This window comes from Martes martes, assembly GCF_963455335.1.
Source record: "Martes martes genome assembly, chromosome: 2".
Classification (NCBI taxonomy): domain Eukaryota; kingdom Metazoa; phylum Chordata; class Mammalia; order Carnivora; family Mustelidae; genus Martes; species Martes martes.
Window position 1 is genome coordinate 32,697,170 of NC_137889.1, and position 22,977 is coordinate 32,720,146.

Here is a 22,977-nt window from a genome sequence, read left to right on the forward strand (position 1 = left end):
TTTTGCATCTTTGTTAAAATTAAGTTAGGCGTTTTTGTTCAGGGTTATTTCTGAGTTCTTCATTCCATTATTGTATGTATGTGTCTCTCCTTTTACCAAAATCCATAGTCCTGATTACTGGGGCTATGTACACTCAGACTAAATCCTCCCTCTTTACTTTTTTTCAGGTTAGTTCTCTCTATTCTAATTCCTTTGACTCTCCATGTAAATTTGAGAATAATCCTGTTTATCTCTACTAAATATCTTACTGGAGTTTTGAGAGGAATTATCATAAACTTGTATATCAATCTGGAGACAATAGACATCTTTTCTATGTTGAGTCTTCCAATCCATGAACACAAGATGTCTCTCCATATTTAGATCTTTTATTTCTTTCACCAGCATGTTGGTACTTTTCAGCATGTAAATTTTGTACTTATTTTGTGAAATTCACACTTAATTTTATTTGCCTTTGTAATTTTATTTGTATTTTATGTTGCTCAAGGTGTATCTTCAGGATAAATTTCTTAGAAGCAGTCTTATTGGGTCAAGAGGTAGGTGAATATATAACTATGTTGAATGTGGCTAAATTCCTCCCCTGAAGGATAACATTGGCTTCTATTTTGCATTTCCACAGCAGTGTATGAGAGGGCTTATTCCCGAAAGCCTCACTAACAGAATATATTGTCAGACTTGTAAAGGTTTTGCCAATCTGATAGATGACAAGCTGCATTTCGGTGTCATTTTGATTTGTGTTTCTACAATTATAAGTAAGGTGAAACATATATTTGTACACTTAAGGGCCATTATTTAGCGCTATTGGAAATAGTCTGTTTATGTATTTTCTCATTTTTATATGAACCATTGGTCCCTTTCCTCTCAGTTTTAAGGATTTTACATATTGTTAGGGTATCAATGCACTTGGTGTGTTGCAAATACTTTCTCCTGATTTCCCAGTGGTCTTTTCACTTTGTGGTGCTGCTTTTTTTTTTTTTAACCATGCTTTTTAATCATATTATGTCATCAAATTTATAATGTTTTCTATCTTTGAATTTTATTAGAGAGAGACAGAGAGAGAGCATAAGCAGGGGTGGTAATAGGCAGAGGAAGAGGGAGAAGCAGGCTCCCTGCTGAGGAGGGAGCCCAATGCTGGGCTCGGACCCAGGACCCTGGGATCATGACCTGAGCCGAAGGCAGACACTTAACCGACTGAGCTAACCAGGCGCCTCTTTTATCTTTGAATTTTAAGTTCTATGTACAAAACCTTTCCCTATACTGAGGTTAAAGAGAAATCTATCTCTGTTTTCCTTCAGTACTTCCTGGCTTGTTTTTCACACTGAGATCTCTGATCCATTTAAAATTTATTCTTGTGTATGGTGTGAGGTATGGGCCCAGTTTTATCTTTACCCCAGTGGCTGCAGATGTCCCAGCACTATTCATTAAAAAAATCTATTGTTTCCCAGTGATTTGAGACACAATGTTTGTCATATACCACATTTCCACATGTTCCAATGTCTATTTTTGGATATTCCATTGATCTGTTCGATCTATTCATACCCCAGTATTACATTGCCAAACATCCATTCACCAATGCTCTGTGTCTCACTTCCTTGCTAGAGAATGTAAACCTGTGACCCACCTTCTGAAATATGGAAGCTTGCTGGGAAGGGTATGGGTCCATGGGTCTGTCCTATCACACCTCCCCCGGCACATGACGTCGTCTTCTGTCCTTTCAAAGGCACGGTTCTAACTTTTATGTGTTAGAGAGGATGACAACGTACATTTCAGATGATCATTAGGATTAACTAAAGAAGTGTATGTGAGAATCCACTGTTAACTGTTATTGTTATTAATATGCACGGTGCAGCTTATATGTTGGTGTTTAACAGGCCAGGTCCTGTAGTTAGGCAGAGATGGTGTCCACTCTCATAGTGAGTGTATGACCTTGAGCAAGGCAACTTAGCCTTTCTGAGTCTTAGATTTCTCATCCTGAAATGCAGATCATAATTTAAGTCTATGATCAAGTTGTGAGAATTTATTATAATACTGTATGTAGAGCACTTAACACAGCATCTGACACAGAGTTCATGTTTGATCAATGTCAGATTTTGCCTTTATTAATCTATAGATACCGCTAGCAACTTTTAGAGTGAAAGAATATTCCATTTTCAGAGATTCAAAAGTGTTTGCAGAGGCTGTGCTGTGTACACATAACACCTACCACATTTAGTGAAATCCAGCTTAGTTGGTATTCAGTGTCATTTAAAAATAAAAAATAATTGGTTTTCTAAAGATGGCCTTTAAATAATTGTTTCCTTGGCACTTTGTAGACACAGTGCCAGTTGCTGTTGGCCTGACCACGTGTATTTTGCGAGAACACATGTCAAATAGAACACATATCACACAGCTAGACTCACTTGTGGCAGCCAGCCTTCCATGTGGCAGCCTTCCTTGGGCAACATTCTTCGGGGAGATACCACATGCCTTCAATTTCAAAGATCTTTCTACCTTGGGTCAGTTCCCATTTTAGATTTCAGATCCCAGAGGCAGGTGCTTGAGTTTATAAAGGCAAACTTATAGTTCTTCATTACAGATGATTCACCTTTTCCATGACTTTCAAACTGCTCTTTTCTGCAGAGGGTTAATTTTAAGGGAAGCAAAACAAACAAGCCCAAACGTTTCTATTTGTTAATGAGCTTTTCAGCTCAATGCAAACCTTGTTGTTATTGATTGCCCCTCAAAGATATTAATTTATCATAGGCTTAATTCTGCATGGAGACTTCCCAATTATAATATCTCTCCTTTCTTACCTACCTCAGATTTCTGACATTAGATTAAACTTGCATTTCATGTCACTCCTTCATTTCTCCTAAACTTGTTTTCCCAGACTTCTGTTTGGCTAACCATTGGCAATATTTTGGAATTTTTCCTATTGACCCCATGAAACTTATTCTTTATTAATACCCCTTAGCATCCAACGACGTCAAGGTGATAGAAGAACAGGAATGGCATTAATAATTTAGAATTGAATAACTAACCGGAACAGAATAAGTCACTTTCTTTCACCTGCTTACCCTCTCTTGGCAGCATGAGGGAATTGTCTATGCCAAGCAAAGTGGGGCAAGGACACTAACTGAGAAGGCAGAGGTGGATCAACCAATCGGAGCAAGAAGGCCAGCTGGGGTTTGTGATCCCCATTTTCTAGACACCCCCCCCCAAATGAAAGAATTCTTCATGAAACAATACATGAATAACAAGGGATCATAAAGTTTATCTAGTTCTGTGCTTCCTTCTTGAGATGAGAAAACTTGAGACTCAGAATATACAATAACGGGTCCAAGGTCACACAGGGACCTGATGGGTGGGTCAAGGTCCTTTCCAGCACAAAATAGAGTCATTTCGGGGAGACAGTTTAAAGGAAGCATTAGATGTCCTGAAACTAAGATTTTCACATAAGTTTATCCTGGTAGAATGTTCACTTGACACTTAATGTGTCACACAAATGTGTGAAGCTGTTTATAAACATTTCTGCAAGATTCTCATTAACACTGTGATGACTTTCCTCTGAACTGCTAGGCATGTATGACACATTTAACCTGCCTCCTGGATTTGCAGGATCCTTCCAGCTCACATTGGATTCCAACTTGTCCGTGCCAGCACTTGAGTAATGACATATGTGCATACCAATCTATTGGATGTTTCCATATACTGACTTCGACAATTAACTTAAAGTTTATTCTCAGAAGAATCCACCCAACTAGATTAAAGTATGATGTTAATAGGACCAGAAGCTTGAAATCTTTCTAGCCCCACAGTATCTAATTTATTGTTCATGCCGTAATAGATGCTCAATAAGTACATGTTCATCTACTGAGCAGGGGTCAGTTTCATGAGTGTTTATGACTATTCTGTAGCTCACCCTGAATGACGCAGCGTTTAGAAAATAATCCACATGTCTGAGGAGCCTTCAGTTCTGGAAACAAATGAATACCTTTGTGCTTAAGGATCTCCTGAGAAACTGCGCATCCTCCAGTATTAGTTAATTAATTAATTCCCAATTTTAAAAAATTCTTCCAGGTTTCCATTTATGCCTTTCAATCCCAAGGCACCTACAAGCTTGTGTGTAACGATGTAACAGCTGTTTTAATAGATTCCTGCAAATGCTCATAACCTGTTAGAGAAGGCGGCCTATGCGAGAGCCATCAGGTTGTCGGACAGGTTCATTCTAAGTGATGATCTCTGGTCTGAAACTGTAGAAAATACTATAATGCATTAAAATGTTTCCAGCAAGGGCTAATGAATGCATTACAGTTAAAAATAATTCAATCTGTCCCAATGATTGATTTGAGTCACCAACTAGAGACTGGCAGCTAAGTTACTTTTTTTTCCATCTCCCAAATATTTTTCATGCAATGAAAATTAATCCTTTTTATTGTGTTGATTAAATAATAATAGAGTCATAAAACATAACAGAACAAGAGGAAGTTGACAAAGTATATGTTTGATTAATTGCCTTAATGGATTATGGGTGCTGACGGAAGTGTTTCTGATTTCTCAAGACTCATTTTTCAATCTTTTAAGAGGTAATGGAAAACATCTGTATTTACCAACCCCCAACTCAATGAACAAAAACTGAAACATAAATGCATGTGCCAGAAGTACTCAAAGCATGAAAAGTTTACAATCTATCTAGAGTTTTAAGCATATGGCAGGCTGAATGGTTTGCCTTGTTAGCTGGGACAGGAGGATAGTTGATTGGAAAGCCTTTGGACTCTCTCTTCTTAAGTCATGTATGGCTTCTCTCTTGCAAAACAGAAGGTCCATGTTTCTCAGAGCCAACATAGGCACCATCATCAGTGGTCCCTGCCCCTGTGTGTTTTTAACCCTGCTCTCAAACCAGGTCGACTTCGTCATGGGACCCTGTGAGGATCTAATGGGTAAGAAAATGCGAGAGATGCTCAAGAATTGACCACTGAGGTGAATTCATTTGGTGGAGGCATTAACATTTAGAGTTACGGCTCTCAGAACCCTTTCTCTCCTTGTGTTCATGTTGTGATCCTCAGCTATGTGACTTTTCCTATCTGCATTTATTCACATGTTTATTTGTTTATATTTCTCATTTGTCTACCAGCACATGACTACCCCAGCACATGACTTTGTCTTCTGTCCTTTCAAAGGCTTTGTAACACAGCAATTAACGTGAGATACATAATTATTGTCCTTGGAGAATGGATAGCTTATTTAGAGAAACCAACATTAAATGTGTCATTTTAATAAACTGTCATGAGTGTTATGATAGTGGGTATGTCAGGCGCTACAGGAACATACATCAGAGATGGGAAAACCTAGCTTTCTCTAGAAGGTTAAGGAAGACAGATCATTTGTAGATGGAGATGTTTTAGCTAAAAGACAAAAATATAGAAGGAGTTAGCAAGGCAAAGTGGTATTATTTGTAGGTGGGTGGATGGTGTGGGAGCTGTCCTCTAATTTTTCCTTACTCAAAAAACCTAATGTTGAAAGTTCTCCTTTTAGTAATTCTGGAGTAGCTTGTATGAAACAAACCCTCCCAATGAGAGCAGTTGTAAGCTCTGGATGAAATATAAAAAGCAGCTATTTAAAGTCAGCCAGGAGAAGTCAAAGGCAGGGAGAAACTTGAGAAGATTCACTCCTGAAAGAAGGAAATCTCACTGGGTGAGGCCCATGATGTTACAGATTTTCCCCTGAGAGCACATGATGCTGGACAGTTAAATATCAAACAGAACACCCTGGTCTTTTTGGCGCCGGGTGGCTAGAAACCAAAGGGGAACAAAATCTCTCATGTACTCCCCATGAGCTACAGAGAGGATGCCCAATTCTGTTTATAAGATCTTCTCGAAAATTGGGTGACCCTTAAACTGCACATGTTCAGGGGAGATTATAAGATGCCCAGAAGAGGGGCGCCTGGGTGGCTCAGTGGGTTAAAGCCTCTGCCTTCGGCTCAGGTCATGATCCCGGGGTCCTGGGATCGAGCCCCGCATCGGGCTCTCGCTCCACGGAGAGCCTGCTTCCTCCTCTCTCTCTGCCTGCCTCTCTGCCTACTTGTGATCTCTGTCAAATAAATAAAAATCTTTAAATAAATAAAAAAAAAATTATTAAAGATGCCCAGAAGAAAGCAACAGATTTGCAGCTGAAAAATCTGAGCAAGAGATTTCAGCGGCTGACCCATACAAGAGATACAAAGTTGGGAAATTGAGTTCTATAAATTTGAAAAGTCTTAGAGAGACCTGCTTTTGGTTGAGAGTTAAGCTTTTGGAGCCCTTTTTGGAGTCCTGAGCTTGTCATCGTCTTCTCTGCCCTGCCTTTGGAGGAGATAAGATATTTTCTTGTATATTACCAACAAGGCACCTTAGCTTTCACCCTTAGTTTTCACTTGGCTATTAATTGCCCTCAGCTTCCCGACCCCCCCCCCCCCAGCTTTTTATTCCCTTTCTCCAGAGGTCAATTTAACCACTCAGTTCTATTGTTCTTATAGTTATTATTTCATAGTTCTCAAAGGCTTGTTAAATTATACCAACTAGTGCCTTTTCTTATGATATGTACCAATCCAATTCACCACTGGTGAAAGTCAAAGCATTTGCATCTCCAGTTTTTGCAAGGACTATCTATGATCCACTCACCACAACCAGGCGGATCCTCCTTGCTACCTAGCAGCAAGTGACCCAGCTCAAAAATGCCATCTCATTGGCTACTGTCCTTGACCATCTGGTAACAATTACTGCCATTTCAAAATATATCCTCAGACAGAGTTTAGCGTGCAGGATGTTTGCAAATACACTCGAGATCACACCTATAAAAGAAAAGGGACAGAAGCTGGATTGGATAGAGTGAGAAGGTGAATATAATGCCTTAGCAACCAGAAATTTTGAAACTGGAAAGATTCTTCAAAATTGTTCCCCATTAGGACAAGATAGCCAGGTCATCATACACTATATGCAATATACTAGATTATAGTTAGACCATCCCAGGAAGGTCTGTAATTTGTATACTGTGGCTCTCTGCAGCCAAGGCAATCCTCAAAGGAGCTGACAGCTAAAGGCTATTCTCCTAACACCACTTCTAAAGGCTGATTCAGTGGGTGCTTTCATCAAAATGGATTTGGGTGGTTTATCATAATGTTCAACACAATCTGCATCCACTATCTTGGACCCAGAAGTAATAAACTCAATGCTAAAAGCCAACACTCTAAATAGAGTGAAATAAAAATGTGGGGAAAAGCTGGTTCTTTGAATCCTGAAAACATTAGGAATTCTTAGTAGGATATTATACATATTTCATCAATGTGGCCATCGTTAGCTAGATTTTCAGTTACTGGAAACTGAAAACGTTTTGACAAATGGGGGAGGGAGAGAGTGGCAGATAGCATACTGAAGGCAGAGGAAACATCTTGTGAAAAGCCAAGATTGCGGGGGAACACACATCTTCTGAACTGAAACAAGTCCAGTACGGGTGACGTACCTAGTTCACAGGGCAGGGAGAAAATAAATAAACTGAAGAAGAGAGCAGGGGTGAAATCATAGATGCTTCTCAAACTTCACTGTGGAGTTGATTTTATCCCAAGGGCAAGGGAAAGCAATACTAAGGTTTTAAGCCTGAAAGTGATATAATGAAGTTGTGCTTTTGAAAGATCTCTTCAGTTCTGCTAAGGAGCTTAAGTTGGAGAGGCCACGGCAAGACACAGGGAGGCCTTTTAGGAAGTAATTGCTCTAATCCTGGTGAAAGAGGGCTTGGAGAAGGATGGGAGCAGTGGGCATGGAACAAAGGTCACCAGAACAAGAACATGTAAAGGTCAGAACCAGGGGTGCCTGGGTGGCTCAGTCATTAAGTGTCTGCCTTCAGCTCAGGTCCTAATTCCAGGATCTGGAGATCAAGGCCTGCATTGGGCTCCCTGATCAGTGGGGAGCCTGCTTCTCCCTCTCCCACTCCTCCTGCTTGTGTTCCTTCTCTCCCTCTTTCTCGGTCAAATAAACAGAACCTTAAAAAAAATAAATAAATAAAGGTCATAACCAATTGTGCTTGGTGACCATCTTGTTAAGGGAAAACTTGAAATTGGGGATGATTTCTCAGAGCCCGGCTTGGGCAACATGTATCTGGGTACACAAACCTTCAGTTGTAGCCCAGCAGGGAGGTGCAGGCACTGGGCTTCGGAGCCAGGCTCTATGTTCCTTTCCTGACAGGTACATCTTAGTTGGGTGCCTTTTACTAATGTTCACCATTCCGTAGTTCTGTTTTCGCATATGTAAGATGTGGTTAAGTATCAACCTTTGAAGCTTGTGTGAAGAGTAAATGAATTCATACTGGTAAAATACTTGTCCCTCGTAACTTTCCAATAAATACCAGTCTGGTTTTTTATTTATACTAGGGACCTTTTATTTATACTAGGGACCTCAGTCTGGTTTTCCTATTCTTGCTTCTTGTTTGCTTTTTAAATTTTGTTGATTTGGGTGTTTTCAGATTCCAGTGTGATAATCCATTCTGTCACTTGTTTCCTTCATGATGACTTGCCTTGGCATTCCTGATGCCCCCGCCAGCCCCATTAACTCCCTCACACCATGCCTGTGGAAGAGCAAGTGACATTGTAGGGATAGAATTTCCTGTTGAAAGTTACTTCAATTTAAACTTGCGTAGACTGAAATTACTGGGTACTCAAATGGACTTCAAGCCTGAGGACTCTGGCATCTAGGACCAATGACATCGGCTTCACATTCCTGTTTATTTCAGGTACCAGTGGGAATCAAGCCTCTTCATCTAATCCCACATTTGTGCACTGTCTTCCTTTTCTGTACTATCCCTACCTCTCATCCTTCCTTGCTTTCCCAAGCTCTTCCACTGCACCTCTGGAATTCAGAGTCTCTCCTCAAGACACCCCACCCCACATACACTCTCAAAATACATTCTCTAAATGTCCCTTTTGCTTTTTCCTCTAACTGAAATTGACTTGCTCCAACAATATCATTTCACCTGCAGCATCCCGGGTATAGATGACTTCTACCCTCCCCCATCCCAAGAATGGCATAAGTTGGGAAAGATGGCTTAGGATTGGGGTAGGAGTTCCCCATGTTTTCCATAGAATGCTTCCAAACTACCTTTCCCACTTTCTCCTTCAAAACACATTTATTGTATATGTCATCAGGTTTTGCCATTACTGTTCCTACTTTCAGTGCCTGATCTCCTAGTCACTCCCCTTCCTTGAGTTAAAATTTCAACATACTGTTCACTGTCTCCCTATCAACCATATTTTCAGTATTTTTCAGAAACCTTAAAATTTATGTAGATGATCTTATAGTTCTTGACCCCACTTGTGTTAAAGTTTATCCTAGTGATCATCAATGACTACACTCCATTAAAATCTTGGTTTAAAAGTCAATGATGTCCTGTCCTTCAGCTCATTTCCTTTAATCTTCCCATGCCAACAATTTCATGTTCTTGGTGAAGTCTTCTGTCTGTTGATCCCTCCCCACTTTAACTTTCCAATAATTTATCCTCCTCGCTTTCTTCCTAACCCAGTGTAGAATCCATAATAAGTAAACCCCTAACTCTCCAATCCTTCCTCCTGACATATTCTATTCTCCATTCTACCTACTTCATAGAACTTCAATCTTATTTAAATCCAAACATGTGCTTCTTTCATATTTGCATATGGCCCATTGAATTTTGCCCAGGGGAAAAATAAAATGACAGAACCATGGTGACAGGGCTTAAAGTTTCTGGCTATAGTTCTGAAACATCACTAACATTTCCTCACTTTCCTGGTTAAATTCATTTTCCATACTCTCAGATGATTTATTTCACACTGTTCTCCCAAACCTCCCCCTTCCTCTCCATATCCTCCATATTCTCAGCTGATCACTTCACCATGGACTTGATAGAGAAATTAGATTAAAGTAGATGAGGGTTATTTTATCTTTTCATCATTTGCATGAAAGAAGTACACATACTAATAGTTTAGACAACTGATTTCACTGGAGCTCTGTTTTCTGTCTCCATAATATACTAGAAAGGAATTCATTTCTGAATCACCCTATTCTCTCCCACATCAATTTCTTCCTCTTTATTGGACTCTGCCAAATTCCCAAATCTACTCCAACTGCATCCCTACACAGTGCATTAACAACTTAGTTGCTCAGGCCAAAAATCTGGGTTCCTTTCTTTTCATTATCTTTCATATCTAATTCATCAGTGAGTCCCAATCCCATAGGGTAGATTTCAAAATAGTCTGAATGTGACTTTATTTCACCATCTTCAATGACGTGATCTCAATTCAAACACTTTTATCTCTATCGTAACTACTGCGATAGTCTGCTGCTATCAGGTCTCCCTCCTTCTTGCCTCACACAATTCATTTACCCCATTATGCCCAGGATGGTCTTAATCACTTACTTTGTGTAAACTTAAGAATAAATTTGATCATATCTCTTCCCTCCTACTAACCCTCTAATAGCTTCCAATTATTTAAAAAATATGAATAAACAAATCTTTTTAGTACGGTCCATGAATTTATCTTTGTCCAGTTCTCCAATCCCATCTGTCTCCACTACCCCTGCCCTAGTTAACTACACCAACCTTCTTTCTGTCCCTCTAACATGCCATTCCAAGGTCTTTGCATTTGTCCTTTCCTTTGCTCATTACTCAGATTTCACATCCAATGTCACCTGCTCAGAGGCCTCTCTCAGCCAGCCTCGGTAAAACCACTCACCAGCTTCCATGCTCTACCTTATTACTATTATTCTAGCCGATCTTCTTCCAATGACTTCTTGGTTTTCAGTATTCTTTTACTTGCTTTGCCTCCTACCCCTCATACACATGGCAGGTATCTGCATAAATTCCTTAAAGCAGATTCTCTCTCACTCTCTTCTTCAATGGTGACTCACTAGCACCTAAAAATATTTGAATTTAACCCATGTTGCTTGTGACCAATAAACATTTGTTGACTGACTGAATGATGACTGACTGATACTAAAGACCTAGGATTACTTGTACCACTAAGACCTTGGGTTCATACTTGAGAAATTAGGAAGCAAGATCAAAGTAAAATTGTTCTTTTGATAGAGGGACAAATCAACTCTCCATATTTAACCAGAGACGGAGTGAACAAGCTCCCTAGAGGAAATATAAGTTAGATGGAAGTCACAGAGACATAGGACAGATATATTTAAGATTTTACTTCAAATGTCATTCTACCCAGCTTGTTCACTTAGTATTATAAGAACTTTCTCACATAATTAAAGATCTTTGTAAACAAAATCTTCAGTTGTTGAATAATCTTCCATTTTCTATGGAGTGACATTAATTAAATAATTCTATTATTTATCAGCATTTACTTTTTAAAAAAGTATTTTTCTCTTATAAATAAACGTGATTATGCATTCGTCTTTTTGAACATTTCTGATTATTTCTTTAGTATAAACTCTTCAGAGGGGAAAAACTACATAAAAGGGATACATATTTTTAATGTTACCAACATTACTAAATAGCTTCCTAAGATGTTTGTGTAATTTATATTCAAATAGTCTATAAAAGCAACCATTTCATAGTGCCCTCCAACATTAATAATATTTATTTTATTCTTTGTTCATTTATAGGCAAAAGGTTAATTTCAATATTTTCATTTGCATTTCTGCAGTTACTAGAATGTGATAAATATTTCAGATATCTGCATTATTTCTTTTGGATTTTGTACATTTATATATTATATTTTCTCTTTTTAGTCTTAATGACATTCTCATAAATTTGCATGAAGTTTTTATGTATTGAGCTTTATATAATGGTTATAAATACATAACCATTTATCTGTTAAGTTTGTTTCAAATATTCATCATATCTACAGATTTTTAAATGTTTTACCTAATGTCAGCAACATAGAGGCTCTGAAGGCCAAGGGTGAGCTTAAGGAAAAAATTAAAAAGTTCGGTCCTTCATAGAGTAGAATGTACTAAAAATTGGCCCAGGTAGGAAAACTAAAGCAGAGTGAATTAAGGATTTGCCTGACTAGAGTTCGAGTGGGGCATAAAGGATTCAGGATTTTACAAGATCAAGAGGAAGGAACACTGAGTAGAGCAAGCAGCCCTGGAGTGCGCTAATTTTCCTAAACAAACAAACAAAGTCGGTAATGGCTGAGAGACAAGGCACAGAATGTAAAGCAGCAATTTATCTTTTATAAATTAAGGATTAACCCATCTTTGATACCTTAGACACTTTCTTTTCCAACCTGGAGCCTTTAACCTTATACATCTCTCCTCTGAAACCATAAAGTTTTGTTTTTTTTTTTAAGATTTTATTTATTCATTTGTCAGAGAGAGTGAGCACAGGCAGACAGAGAGGCAGGCAGAGGCAGAGGGAGAAGCAGGCTCCCCGTGGAGCAAGGAGCCCGATGTGGGACTCGATCCTAGGACCCTGGGATCATGACCTGAGCTGAAGGCAGCCGCTTAACTAACTGAGCCACCCAGGCATCCCTGAAACCATAAATATTAAGGAAATTAAAAAATATTTTTTTTCCCTGATGTATGGAGAGAAGTCAGGGGAAAGAGGGCAGATGCTGAAGAGAACAGAATTGAATTCCAAGACTTCTGTGGAGCTGGGGCATTAAGTAGCCCCTTGAAGAGCATTTTGGTTGAAGGAGAGTAAGGAGGGACAGGTGGGAAGACAAAGTTTGCATTAAAACAGTGGGATCCAGGAGTCAATCCAGCACAGATGTCATTAGGTCTCACCTTTCCTGGTGTGTTGACTATGTTAACAGGAAAGCAAAGTCTTTAGAACACAAACACCTGGGATGAGGAGAATCTATATTTTCCTTACAAAAGCGAGTTTCCCTCCCACATACAGCTGCTTGGTGATCTGGGCCAGCTGTGCACCCTGGGAACGGCCACAAGCACAGGGTCTGTACCTGGTGGGTATAGCCCACTTCCTAACTTGAGTTAAACACCTTGAAATGGCACCAACTGAGAGTGCCATTAACACCGTTATCATTCCACTAAGTTGTTTCCCTTAATTTGATCTGAAATTTATATTTAACTTATTCAACAATTTCCTGAAATATGTGGCCACAGTGGTATCTCTCTGTTTCTAAGCTCACTTGTACATCCAGAGCCAACTGTCATTCAGCAACGGGAAGAAAAATAGAGGCTTCTTATTTATTCAGATTTCCCTCAGGCTCTTCAATGTTACCCCAAAGAAGCTGCCTTGCTCTCAGTAAATCTGTTCTTCTAATTTCATGGAAATTGGCTTTAGGATGCTGTGCATGAAAAGGCAAAAAGGAAACCTCACTTTGGTTATCCCCAAATTAAGGCAGTTCGTGAAAAGGGAAAATATTTTGTTTGCATGAACATTTTCCTCTTCTCAAAGACTGTTTTTAAAAAGATCTTAAATCTTGGAGCTATTGCCATCCTGCTCCCCACTTCATTCCTCCTCCTGCCTAGAATGTTCCTATCTCAGCCATCTCAATTCCCATCCTATGCATTTCAGCATCAAAGCAGGACCTTGCCGCGGCTGCTGGACTGCCCTGCAGTGTCACAGGAGGTATCTTGGCAACCTTCATTCACTCACTCATTTATTATCTTACTCAACAAATGAATGATAATCTCTGTTGTAAACCAGATGCTAGGAAAATACAAAGGCTGTTCTAGGGAATGAACCCGACATCATTTTTCTGGTTCCTTTATTTTTTTGAATTTTCTATATTTTTAAAGGGATTTATCCACTTCATCAGGATTTCAAATTCATTGCTTATGATGATTCCTAACACCTTTAAAAATCATGTAGTTATGTACTCCTTTTAAATTTTTATTCTCAGGACACCTGGGTGGCTCAGTTGGTTAAGCTTCAGCCTTGGGCTCAGGTCATGACCGGAGAGTCCTGGGATTGAGTCTGAGTCAGGCTCTCTGCTCAACAGGGATATTTGCTCCCCTCTCTCCCCCTACTCTTCCCCTAGCCCCCAGCTCATGCTCTGTCTTCCTCTCCTGTGCTCTCAAATAAAAATCTTTAAAAAATTTAAAAAAATAATAAATTTTTATCCTGTAGCTATTTTTACCTTTCCATTCTCCATTGTGTTTATGTGTTTATTTGCATATTCTCTCTCTCTCTCTGGATTATTTGGGGGGCAAGGGTTAGTCCTCACAGAAGTGTTTTAATAATCCTTTGGAAGAATCAGCTTTCCATTTGTTAATTTCTTTATTATTTATTTATTGTCTAAATTTCACTGAATTTTATCTCTATTATATTCTTTTCTTTCTTTTTTTTTTCTTTTTTTCTTTTTGAGAGAGAGGAGGGAGCATGAGTGGGGTGGAAGCAGTGGGAGAGGGAGAGAGTCTTAAGCAGACTTGCACTGAGCACGGAGCCCAACTTGGGACTCAATTTCACAACCCTGAGATCATGACCTGAGCCAAAATCAAGAGTCAGATATTTAACCAACTGAGACATCCAGGTGCCCCCTCTATTATTTTCTTGTTTCTTCTTGCCCATTTCAGTTTAATCATTTTCCCCTAACTTTCTGAATTGAGAACTCAGTTAATTTACCTTCACCTTTCTTCTTTCTTGATAAATGTATTTATGGCTCCACATTTCCCATTAAGCACTGCTTTCACTATCTCACAAATTTGCCTTGTAATATATTTATCATTCATTCTCAATACTTTTTAATTTTCTTTACTATTTCCTTTTTAACCCAAAAGTTATTTAGTAATTATTTTATTTCCAAATGCATTGGATTTTACAAGAACATTCTTTGAAATTTATTGGAACTATCTTTGTGTCCTAATATAGGACCAATTTGGGGGGGGGAGGGGTCAATGTGTGTGCTTAAAAAAATACTGTTTCTCTTCATTGAGTGTAGATTATTATTAATATTTCTTAATGTTCAAAATCGCTGCTTTTTCTGCCTCTTTAATTTCCTAATTTCTGAAAGAGGTGTTAAAATTCCCAGTAACTGCTATGTCTTTCTTTCATCATTCCTGTCAGTTGATACTTGGTACAGGCTAGGTGGTATGACACTGTTTTCTTATATTCAAAAACAGACAGCACCCTCTATTAGACAGCACCCTCTATTAGTTTAAAAAGGCCAGGAATGGGGCACCTGAGTGGCTTAGTTGGTTAAGCATCTGCCTTTGGCTCAGGCCATGATCCCAGGGTCCTGGGATGGAGCCCCATGTTGGGCTCCCTGCTCAGGTAGGAGCCTGCTTCTCCCTCTCTCCCTCTTCTCCCTCTCCTGCTCATGCTCAATTCTTGCTATCTCTCTCTCAAATAAATAAAATGAAATCTTTAAAAAATAAAAATTAAAATAAAAAAATAAATTAAAAGGCCAGGAAATTGAAGAACAAGGAAATAATAAACACAAAATTTAAATTCAATCATCTCTATCAGAGAAGGCAGGAGGCTGGACTAGGGGTAGAACACAACAGTCAGTGCTATGTTTGCTATCTACAATATTTTAATTCCCAACTTATTTGCTATGTTTTGTCATGTTCACATTTTAAAAGACAATGAAGAAGTAAATTGAAAAGAAGGAAGATAGAGGCATTTTCATATATTGGTTAGGTACATGAATAGTTGAAGTCAATTTGGAAAGTAACTGGTCTATAATATCTGTCAAAATTTAAAGTATACATACCTCTTTATCCAATAAATACGCATGTGGGAATTCATCAGAAAATGTCTCTGTATGCATTTATCAATACATGAATACAAAGATGAGGGCACAATAATATTTATTGCAGCATTATTTGTAACAGCAAGACAATGGAAATAACCTAATTATCCTTCAAAAAAAAAAGAAAAGGTTAAGGGAGTTATAATATATATTTCCTATGGGATGCTTTGCAATCGTTAAAAGTACACCATATATATATATATATATATATATATATATATATATATATATATAGCATAGAATTACGTAGAAAAGGAACTAGAAGATGAAAAACATAAGTCATCACTCTTGCTTACTTTTGTGGTGGGAGTAGGAAAGGAGGAAGGAAAATTTTAATTTGTCCTGTATACTCTGTATAACAAAAACTTTGTTCTTATATTGTTCAGGTGATTCTTTTTTTCTTCTTCTCTTTTCTTTTCTTTTTTTTTTAAGATACAGAAAGAGAAAGAGAATGAAATAAGTGAGCAGAGGGGAGGAGCAGAGGGAGAGAATCCCAAACAGGATCCATGCTCAGCTCAGAGCCCAATGCAGGGCTTGATCTCAAAACCTTGAGATCATGAAACCAAGAGCTGGAGCTTAACCAACGGACCATCCAGGCACCTCAGATATGGTGATTTTTTTTTTTTTTAAAGATTATTTATTTGAGAGAGAGAGCGCACATGAGCAGGGGGAGGGGCAAACAGAGAGAGAATCCAGAAGCAGGCTCCCCACTGAGCAGGGAGCCTGCTTGTGGCGCTGGATCCCAGGATCCTGAGATCATGACCTGAGCTGAAATCAAGAGCCAGCCACTTAACCAACTGAGCCACCCAGATGCCCCTAAGGTCAGGTGATTCTTAAAACATTCTTTTCCTTGCCATTAGTATATTAATTATGGTTTGTAAAACACTTATTTTTCAAACTGATTTGTATCCAAAATTATTCAATTCCTCTTAATATCTTCTCTTCCTCAAAGTTATAACCTTTAAATTGAGAAAGACCTTAAAATCACACATGGTTTATCAAGATCCATGATTCTTCTGGAGGAATCCCATAAAGTCACTGGTGTATTCTCTCTGCCTTCGTCTGGATGAGGTGAGTTTGATGGGCTTATCCGCCACTGGCTGTTTCAGCATCTCTCACTTCCTCACTGGTCTCCTGATAGCTACATTGCAGCCAGAATCATCTACAGAACAATTCAAAGAGCACCCCTTCCCTGTTTATAAACCAATGTATCTCACATATATCTTTCAGCTATGTCTCCAAACTTCCTTTGCATACCTCAATAACCATGGCCACCCTTTCCCATCATTATTTGCTACCCCAAATTATCTTTCTGTTACTCAGACATGTCCTTCTTTTTGGTCTTTGTACAAAGTTTGGTTCTTCTTTCTTCTATTTCCATCATGATATGATTAAAACCACTTAGATTTTTGGAAAAATTCTAGCTGAATAGAAACTCCAGCTCTGCCAATTATTGGCTATATCATCTCTGAAAAAATACTCAACATAACTGACCTTTAATTTCTTCATTTGTGAAATGAAAAATAAAAATACTTAATCAGATGTCTGAGAAGATCAAATCAATTAATGGATGTAAATCATTTGTTACTACGGCTATCCTAATGAGTATTCAATCAATATTTGTTTAATTAATTGAATTGTGAATTGTTTAATCAATTCACACCACAGCAAGCAATAATTCCAGGTGTTTACTCCATCAGCACCTACCTATTTGCAGTTATTCCAAGCAATTCAATCTATCAATCAATCATTTACTACATTATTCTTTCTGTTGCACTGTTGAGCTTTCCAAGCCCATGACTTACATCAGCATTATACATATATTTTTTGTATCCCCTATTTCGTTTTTAGGAGAGTGATAATAAGAAAGTAATTAATGTCTAATTGTTTACATAATTTCCCCCTTGTACAATGCTCACTGCAACTTATTTCCAAACTTCAATTCTCTATAATTTTAGTTCTGGATAGCATTTCAGATAAACTATTTTGTCCACTGTAATACATCCATGGCTGTCATAAAACAAGTTTTTAAATTGTACTGTTTTAAATGTCCACCTTGTATAGAAGGGAAACTAATTCTGATAAATTTTACTCTGGAGCATGTATCTTGGTGGTCAGCCATTAAAAACAAACAAAACAAAACAAACAAAAAGACACCCACACACACCAATTCCCAAAGTATTGGCTAACCCACTTCACACTGTTAACACACACAGCCATTTATCCACTCTGCAAGAAATTGCTGGCCCTGGGAATTGAGTGATTGACAAGACAACCTTGATTACTAGGCTCTCCAGATTCACAGTCTGGCATTGAAGATACACATTGAACAATAATTACAACAAAGTGCAGTATATGTTAGAAGAACATGTGTCCCAGGTCAACGGGAACACGGAACAAGGGCATCCACCTAAAAGATAGCATTTGGGATTTAACCCCAGTAGCCATTTCCCAAGAAACTTCTCCAGAAAACCTGTTTATGGCAGTTAAGCTGTTCCAAATCCTGAAAAAGAAAAGATGACTTTAAAAAAATCCCTTAATCTCTTGAAACACCATCTCTACCATCGAGTTCTTCCCTGGAGCTCCTGGTAATTATAGTACATATTCTCCCTCAATTTTCAATGAAAAAAAATCCTTTTGTGGGCCATCACTGTATTATTGTTAGGCCAGGGTTTTGTTTTGTTTTGTTTTGTTTTTTCTTTTAACAAATCATCCCGAACAAAAGTCTGCTTCATGCAGCTCAAATACTGGATAAGGAAAATTTTGCCTGGTCCAGGCTGTTGTCAGTGGAAAGCCAAATCCACACCAAAAGAGCAGGCCAGTAGGACCTGGTGATAGAAGGGATTAAAGCAGAGACTGATAGTCATTGTTTAAAGACACCAGGGACTTGACTTACCTACAGAGTGGGAAATCGAAAGAATGTGTAGTCCCTAATGTCCAGAGTCTTGCAAATTCAGATATGAGTTTATAGTTTATAGCTATGAAAGTGTGTGTGTGTGGGGGGTTATGAATGTCCAAAGGGGCAAAGGATTAATGTTAAATTAAGGGTAATAGAGAAAGCTTTATGAAAAAGGCAGGATTTGAATTACGTTTAGAAGTACAAAAAAATTTCAGTAATGTCAGTAAGGAGGGTACAGAACATGTTTAGATCTTCTTGGTCCATCATACCTGGAACAGAGTGCTAATGAGGGTTCTGACTGATGCAAACATAGGAAAAAATCCAACTATAAAGCCATCCAAGTAAGGGACAAGATTCTATGATTCTAATGTAGTGTTCCTTCAAAATAATCTGACTCCCATTCTATACTTTCCTTGTCTAAGAATATTCCTTTGGTCTGGAACTAAAAAATATTTCTTTTGGAACTAAAAAATATTTTGATGTTGAAATAACTTATTCTTAGTGGGACTGAGGTATTAAATCTGTCCCCAAAATCATTCCATATGTGCCAACAGTTGTGTCCCTCATATATGTATCTCTATGTGTTTTCACTCATCATTGAAGAAGACCTGAAATAATACTGTCCACAATCCCTTTAGCGGCTTGGATGGAGCAGAACCAAAGTGGCATATGACCAGAAGGGACAGATGTCACCTCATCTAAACCTGTCAGTAACAGAGTTGGCATGGTGCTGGGTATAGTGCTGAGCTCAAGAGGACATCAAAGGTTGTTACTCTTAGTACTTTCCTGGAAGCAGATACCAAGCATAGCTACTAGTTATTACTGGTACTTTCCCAACAATGTCAACAGACCTGCCTGAAAAACATTTTTTTTTAAAGTGGGCTCCAAGCCCAGCATGGAGCTCAACCTGGGGCTTGAACTCACAACCCTGAGATCAAGACCTGAGCTGAGATTAAGAGTTGGGTGCTTAACTGACTGAGCCACCCAGGCACCTCTGAAAAGCATTTTTTTGACTGCATACAGAACCCTTCATTTATTTGGGATCCAAGGCCACAACCCCAGTGACCTCTTCAATAAACTGCAGCCAAGTTCCAACAATCTGGACAATCACCCCAGATAAGGGTTGGGGTCAGGTGGGCAGGGGTCTGGGGCCAAGGCTATAAGAGGAGCTGTGCAGCCAATAAGAGGGAACAGCTAGGGCATGCACTTGGCCATTGCCCCTGGTGTCCCAACTCCCTGCCCAAGGACAGGAGCAGAGTGGTGCGGGGGTCTCCTCAGACCTCTGGGATCCGCCCCAAAAGGCCAGCATTCTCCTGGCGAAGGGCTCGGTAGTCCTTGCGGATCTTCTCCAGGTTGCTGAGGGTCTTCTTCCCCATCTCTGTCTCTCTATCTGCTCTTCAAGATCTCCAGCTTCCCACGTGATTGTGCCTGTATCCTCAGCGGTCTGGATGAGCTGGCTGCAGTTCTCATGCAAGGCAGCTAGATACTTGTATGCCTTCCGAACGGCATCATCCTTCTTGGCATCCTTGAACACAAGCTCATCGGTCACTGTAAATGTCCGATCCAGCTTCCCAGACAGGGAGTTGATTGCCTTCTGAAGCTCCTTTGTGTCTGATAAGATCTTAGTGATCTCTTCCTTCTGCTTCCGGATGTTGCCCACAATCTCCAGGATGCTCTGGGTATAGGCAAGCCGGGACACGTCTCTAGGCAGGGTCTCCAGTTCTGACACCAGCTGCTTACAGACTTCCTCCTTCCTTTGGGCCTCTTTGGCAGCTGCTCGAACACTCTAGTGTAGCTCCTGGATCTCTGCCAGCCGTCGAGAAGATTCCAACCCTCTGCAATCCTGGAGCTTTCGGAGGTGGCGGTACTTAGCCAGGAGAGGGACCTGGTGCTTTTCCCACTGACCCGCCAAGTGGAAGACCCGCTGGACAGTACTCTCCACCATGAGCTGCAGCTTGGAAAGGTTGGCCGCCCCGTCAGGCAGCAGCTCCACTGCCCAGCTCTTCAAGTGCAGGGCCTGCTGACGCTCCGCGGTGCTGAGCTCATTCTGGTGATGCTCAGTTTCCACCTGCATGAAGGTGATTCCCAGGGTCTTCATGTTGGCTTCAACCTCTTCAATGCTGTGGTTCACTCCCTCTAGCTGCTCCTGGAGAAACTCCAGCTCCTACTCTTGAGCTGCCTTCGTGTCCTGCTCAGGCCACTGGGAGGTGGCAGGCACATCAGACACCTGGGCTGCCTGTATCTCAGGCTCCAGATGAAAGGTGAACTTCTCTAAGTGTGTGAAGTGGGAGGCCTTGGAAGCACCAGTCCTGGCCCCAGCACCCTAGGCCTGCAGCAGCTCTTCCAGGTCTCCAGTTTGTGGGGGAGCCCCTAGTTGGCCCCAGGTCTGGCAGAGATGCTCAGCCAGGTGCTTCTGTAGCCATTGCCTCTGAGCCCATGTATCTTCCTGGGTGGGATGGCAGCTTGCCCGGTGGACCCAGTCCTCATCCCCAGGGTGGTCCCCGCCCATGTGCTGGCAAAGCTGGATGGCATGGCATTCGAGGAGTGAGGCCACCCTCCCTGCAGGCTGGGGCACCTGGGTGGGGGTTGGTAGCACCAGAGGACTCACCTGGAACTCCCAGGGCTCCCCTCTGGAACTCAACTCAGGCATGACCAGCCTGGTGGTTTGGAAAGGCTTCTGGGAGGCTGAACCCTGGAGGTGCTGTAGCTTGGGAGTACGAAGGAGGGGTGGGACCCAGGGTAGGGCCAGCTGGTCCCGGATTTGTCCCCCAATGGCCTGGAGAAGAATAGCTGAGTCACTAGCAGGCTGATCTGCATCCTCAGAGGTATCAGGGGCAGATGCTCGGCCAAGAAGAAAAGCAGGTCCTGGAGATCAGGCTCACTGGGATAGAGGAAGTTCTGATAGCCAAGCTCCAAGGAATAGCCCAGGTCCTTGCAGGCCTGAGCCAGGCTCATGGCCAGGCGGAAGCAGTCAGACATTGCCAGAGGCAGCAGGGGGCTGAGGCCAGAGCCTATGGCAGGGTCGATCACACGCAGGCAGCGGACTACAGCTTCTACAAACAACTCAGTGGTGAAGGCTCACAGGTTCTGCACATCTGGAGGAACTGCTGTGCCGGCCTGGCACAGGGAATGGATGAGGATTCGGTCTGCCTCCTCCATGCTGGAGCTTGGTTCAGGTCTGGAGCCGGGTTCAGGGCAGGGCCGAGCAAGAGAGGTACAGCTGTTGAAACCTGAAAAACATTTTTTAGGTGAGGATGTATTTCCTAGAATATCTAAGCTCTAGTGTCATTTTACCAAACTCAAACCACAACTACAAAACAATGCTTAATTCTTTCATACCATATTAGCAAATGCAAACCCAAAGGTGGAACCCAGAGCATAACTGTCCTGTAGTATCAAAATCACATGTAAGACATTGCTGAGTAATCCAGAGATCTGGACTCCTCCAAGTGGCAAATACAGCTTCACTTTGGAATGAATGATAACTAGAATCCATTTAATTCACCCAAAATGTTTACTGAAGCATTGTCTGACACACTGAGAATACAGCTACAAAAATAAGCAATAGCAATGTCTTCTTCCTCGTGGGAAGATAATAGTAGTAAATAAAACAGACTGATGAGGAGTAGACCAGATTGTGATCAAAACCATGGAGAAACAGCAAAGAATGAGGATGGGAATGCGGAGTCAGCAGGGGTGGATGAGGAGAGGGCAACTGCCATTTCATGTAGGGTTGTCAGGCTAGGCGTTACTGATTAAGCGACAGGTGAGCAAAAAGCTGAACTGAGAAGCAAAGCCAAATCTTCATCTACGGGGAGAGCATCACTGGCGGGGCAACAGCACAATCAAACATCTCTTAAGATTATGCTTGGCATGTTCAAGAAACATCAAGAAGATTAGGATAATCAAAATGGAAGGAAAGGAGGGAGAGTTGAAGGAGGTGAGATGAGTGAAGTAGCAGGGGAGCCACTGTATGAAGCTGGCTTTTACTCTGAGTGAGTTGGGGGACACCACAGAGGTCAGAGTGAAGAAAGGTGTGGTCTGAAAGGACAACTCTTCTTACTGTGTGAAGAATAGACTATAGGTGAGGGTCATCTCTTAAGCAGGAAGACCGGTCAGATAGCCATTGCAAAAATCCAAGTGAAAGATGATGGTTTCAGGCAGGCGACCAGGGGGGATATAGTTAGAATTGGCTAGATTCAAATGTATATATTTTGATGACAAGGATTCACTGTAGATTGCATATGAATTGTGACAAAATAGAGGAGTCAAAAGATGATTCTGTCTTAAGGATGACGTTCCCATTTGCAGAAATAAAGACTGGGAGAGGAGCATCTTTGGAGAAGGGGAATTCACAAACTTTGATTTGAGGCATGTCAAGTATGAGGTGCCTATTAAACATCAAAATATATGTATGGGGTAG

The 22,977-nt window shown here is 40.5% G+C and overlaps 1 pseudogene across 1 annotated transcript; it reads right to left on the minus strand.

Moving 5' to 3' along the window:
• Positions 1 to 19,828: 19,828 nt before the first annotated feature.
• Positions 19,829 to 21,713, minus strand: LOC308338941 (coiled-coil domain-containing protein 22-like; annotated as a pseudogene). Its single transcript has one exon. The product of its transcript is annotated as a coiled-coil domain-containing protein 22-like (transcript).
• Between the last annotated feature and the right edge of the window lie 1,264 nt (positions 21,714 to 22,977).